This window comes from Penaeus chinensis, chromosome 21 (genome assembly GCF_019202785.1).
Source record: "Penaeus chinensis breed Huanghai No. 1 chromosome 21, ASM1920278v2, whole genome shotgun sequence".
Lineage (NCBI taxonomy): Eukaryota > Metazoa > Arthropoda > Malacostraca > Decapoda > Penaeidae > Penaeus > Penaeus chinensis.
In genome coordinates, this window is record NC_061839.1 from 12,645,291 (window position 1) to 12,650,290 (window position 5,000).

The following is a 5,000-nucleotide window of genomic DNA, read 5'->3' on the forward strand; positions in this document are numbered from 1 at the left end:
AGGAGAGAACAGGAAGTGAAATAATATCGGAAGAAATGGAAATCTATACATCCGTACTTTCATTTGCATAGATACTACTGTGTGTGTGTGTGTGTGTGTGTGTGTGTGTGTGTGTGTGTGTGTGTGTGTGTGTGTGTGTGTGTGTGTGTGTGTGTGTATTTTTTTAGGGGTGGTTGGGAATGAGAATATCTTATCCTATGGAATATCTTATCCTCCACAAATTACAACCAGACATAAAAAGACGAACAAACAAAACAATTACCGAAAAGGCCCGTGGTATGCTACGAATAATTACCATAATGATCCCTTACATAATAGCAATCATACACATAATTGCATCTGTCCTGCACTCGCGTGCATGACATCTATTTGACGTTCAACTCCTCACGGACAGATAGAGATAAACGAATAAATATAATGGATAAATAAACTGACTAAATGGAGCTAGTAATCTGACTCTGCGACCTGCCTTTCAGACTTTAATCTTAGGAGCATTTCGCAGGCGACCGTTTGGCTACTCCACTACGATAATTGAAAAGGTGGACGACAGGCTATTGATGACGCGGAATTCCTCTTAAATGACTCGGGTCTTGGCAAGGCTAGTGCTTCTGAGAGATGGATGGATAGATGGATGGATGGGGGTAGGGGATGGCTGGGGATAGAGGAGGGAAGGAAGATGGGAGGGAAGGGATGGTGGGGAGGGAGGGGAGGGGCGGGGGGACAAGGTAGGATGGAGGGAAGGAAGGGAAGGAGGGTGGGAAAAAAATGAGGGAATAAGGGAGGGTAGGTGCATAAGTGACGCAGAGAGGGAGGGGAGTTGGGAAAGAAGACAGGAAGGGAGGGAAGAAGGAGAGAGAGAAGGAGGGAAGAAGGAGAGAGAGAAGGAGGGAAGAAGGAGAGAGAGAAGGAGGGACGTTAAGAGGGAGGGCATAAAGGAGCCACGAAAAGCGGGAGGGTGGGGAGGGAGGGATAGCTGAAAGGAAGGGAGAGAGGGAAGGAGGGAGGGATAGAGGGATATATATATATATATACATATATATATATATATATATATATATATATATATATATATATATAGAGAGAGAGAGAGAGAGAGAGAGGAGAGAGAGAGAGAAGAGAGAGAGAGAGAGAGAGAGAGAGAGAGAGAGAGAGAGAGAGAGAGAGAGAGAGAGAGAGAGAGAGAGAGAGAAAGAGAGAGAGAGAGAGAGAGAGAGAGAGAGAGAGAGAGAGAGAGAGAGAGAGAGAGAGAGAGAGAGAGAGAGAGAGAGAGAGAGAGAGAGAGAGAGAGAGAGTAGGAAAAAGAAAGAACAGAGACTCACAAGCAGACTGCAGGATCATGTGTACGTATGAGGGCGGGTTCACGGAGATTCCCCCCCCCCCCCCCCCCCCCGCAGCTGGACTAACAGCCGGACAGACAGGGCACGCCAAGGCAGCTATCACACGAGCCCCCATGTCTGGACTCGCAATTCACATCTGCCGTCTTAAGGAAAACCAATTTTACACGAAACTCCACTTCCGTATTGTGAATTTCAGAAATATGACGCTTGTTGCGCCATGAGGATTGGCAAAGTCAACAAGCCGAAAACTGTGCACTCGTCTGGTACAAACGCACAACATAGAGAGAGAGAGAGAAAAAAAACACTCATACATTCACTTGGTGTTACAGAAAGGGCGCAATCAACATTCCTCGTGTACAGATGCAGCTGTAGAGGCATTTAGGCTTTCAATATCACTCCAAGGACCTTCCCGCGCACAGCAAGGTTTCAAAAGAAAGGGTCACGCAATAACATTCCTTGCAAGCGTACGGAAATAATGAGTCTAGTAATCAATAACTCTGTAAATTATAGATTGTTGGGGCCGAATTCGCCTTTTTCTGAGAGTAAGAGGTGCTTAATTCTCAATGCCTGAGCGCAACGTATAAATATAGACGTTAAGTGTCGTAAGCGGGTTAAGTTACACAATGCTGCCTCTTTGCAAGGTCAAGGGTGGGAGGGGGAGGGGGAGGCTAGCAAGACACGTGGGTGGACACATGCGAGTAGCTGCCAATCCACACATAGGCTCTAATACCCGAGAAAAAAAAAAAAAAAAAACGAGTTATAAATTTGGCATAAAAAAGGAAAATCCCGACAAGAGAAGCGTAGGTAGTGACGCATCGCTCAACGGATTCAGCGAATAACTGCGGGCGTATTGCACCTCCGACATACCTCGGTCCTCACGCGTGAAAGGGATATCTCTTCATTTGGCGTCACCTGAGTGTCCAGCTCAAGTGTTTTCTCTCGCTTTTACGCGCCACTTCCCTTCTCTCTTTGTTTTTTGTATCTTTCTCCTTCTCTCTCTTTCTCTCTCTCTCTCTCTCTCTCTCTCTCTCTCTCTCTCTCTCTCTCTCTCTCTCTCTCTCTCTCTCTCTCTCTCTCTCTCACCCTCTCTCTCCTTCTCTCTCTCTCTCTCTCTCTCTCTCTCTCTCTCTCTCTCTCTCTCTCTCTCTCTCTCTCTCTCTCTCTCACCCTCTCTCTCCTTCTCTCTCTCTCTCTCTCTCTCTCTCTCTCTCTCTCTCTCTCTCTCTCTCTCTCTCTCTCTCTCTCTATCTCTCTCTCTCTCTCTCTCTCTCTCTCTTCTCTCTCTCTCTTCTCTCTCTCTCTCCTTCTCTCTCTCTCTCCTTCTCTCTCTCTCTCCTTCTCTCTCTCTCTCTCTCTCTCTCTCTCTCTCTCTCTCTCTCTCTCTCTCTCTCTCTCTCTCTCTCTCTCTCTCTCTCTCTCTCTCTTTCTCCTTTTCTCTCTCTCCCTCTCCTTTTCTCTCTCTTTGCCTCTCTCCATCTCGCTTTCTCTCTTTCTATCTCCCACGTTCTCTCTCTCTCTCTCTCTCTCTCTCTCTCTCTCTCTCTCTCTCTCTCTCTCTCTCTCTCTCTCTCTCTCTCTCTCTCTCGCTCTCTCTCTCTGTCTCAGTCTCTCTCTCTCCCTTTTTCTCTATTTCTCTCTCTCCCTCTCTCCCTCTCCTCTCTCTCTCTCTCTCTCTCTCTCTCTCTCTCTCTCTCTCTCTCTCTCTCTCTCTCTCTCTCTCTCTCTCTCTCTCTCTCTCTCTCTCTTTCTCCCACCCCCCTCTGTCTGTCTGTCTGTCTGTCTCGCACTTCCTTTTTCCCTCTTTCCCTTCCCTCACTTCCTCCTTTTGTTCCTTCCCTTCCCTCAGCCCCTCCTCTTCCCCCTCCCCCTCCCCCTCTGCTTCCCCTCCCCTTCTGCGTACAAACAAACACGCGCGCACGAGGAGGACCAGGTATCAGAGTACAGCTCATAACTCAAGCTCTTAGCAACCTTGACGACCGGTGCTGCTCAGCGATCGGGCGGCGAGCTCTCCCCGCAGCACAAGACGCTCCTCATACACCTGTTGCATTACAGGCAAGAGTCGAGGCATCGCTCAGACACTATACCGAGAAGCGTACCCAGCGTCAACTGCTTCTGCGTCACACCGTACGTTACGAACGATTAAGCCCATGAACTACATTAAGTGCTATCAGTTCCCAATCGAAAACCCCTTTCTTAAGGAGCACTTCCCCTCTTCTCTCTCGCCTCCCCTTCTCCCCCTTCCCCTTTCCCTCCCTCTCCCTCCCCTCGCGCGAGCAACGCCGCTAAAGGGTAAAGCACAGCCAGAACCACCAGAATAAAAGGAGTGTAATCCATCCGTTGAAAGAAGTAACCGCGTGGAATTCTTAAACGGTTCCTCTTCCTCCTCTTTATTTCCTTTCTTCTTCCTCTCTATTTCCTTCCATTTCTTCTTCTTCTCATTCCTTTCCTTCCCCTTCTTCTTCTCATTCCCCTTCTCCTTTTTCTTTTTCTTCTGCTTCTCCTTCTCCTCCTTTTTTTTCTTCTTCTTCTTCTCCTTCTCCTCGCCCCTCAAAAGTCCTACCCGCCCTCTGGCTCACGTGGACACCCCGCCTCTCCGCCCTTATGGGAATATGAGGATGGTGGGGGCAGGGAGGGCAGCGGTAGGGGTGCGATAGGAAAGGGGGAGGGGGGCGTATTGCACTGAAGCATTCCAAGCAATAAAAGCAGAGGCGGCGGGTCCCCAGCGCTTGTTCGTAACTGCCATTTGATTCTTCTTCATACAAGCTAAACTGTTAACCCTTGCGAGTTTTCGGGCAGCGAGTGTTGATACGTTGAAGCAATAACGCAAAACGAATATCTGTTTATTTGGTTAAAATCGTTTACTTTTTTCTTTAACGTTAGATTATTCGTCCACATGACTGACATTTTAATTTATTCATTGTTTTGTCTGTATTCCTTCTGTGTGCATTAAGATACCCCTGATATTATTATACGTTATCGGCTGTTAATCTTAATCGTTCTTTCTGTACAAAGGTATCTAATGATAATACATGATACCATCTGTCTGTTGTATGATGTTATACTGAACACATTCCAGCACAAGTCCTCAATATCTAGAACCATGTCCTTTACAAGAGTGACTGTGTCCAGCTTTTGCTTTCACTAGTCTGTTTATCTGCTAGTTGTTTATATAAATACTGTAAAGGAATACTACATATACATGTATATGTAAACACACACAGACATACAGATATATATATATATATATATATATATATATATATATATATGAATAAATAAATATATATACACATATATTATATATATATATATATATATATATATATATATATTATATGTATATATATACATATATATAATATATAGACATATATATAATATATAGACATATAATATATATAGACATATATATACACACATAAATATAATATATAGACATATAATATATATATATATATATATATATATATATATATATATATATACATACATATACATATATATGTATGTATATATATATGTATGTATATATATGTATGTATGTATGTATGTATGTATGTATGTATGTATGTATGTATGTATGTATGTATGTATGTATGTATGTATGTATGTATGTATGTGTGTGTGTGTGTGTGTGTGTGTGTGTGTGTGTGTGTGTGTGAA

At 44.3% G+C, this 5,000-nt stretch overlaps 1 protein-coding gene across 2 annotated transcripts in view; it reads right to left on the reverse strand.

Moving 5' to 3' along the window:
- LOC125036622 (membrane progestin receptor gamma-like) overlaps window positions 1–5,000 on the reverse strand; it is a 32,650-nt gene that overhangs the window by 23,928 nt on the left and 3,722 nt on the right. The gene's annotated exons all lie outside the window — the stretch shown is intronic.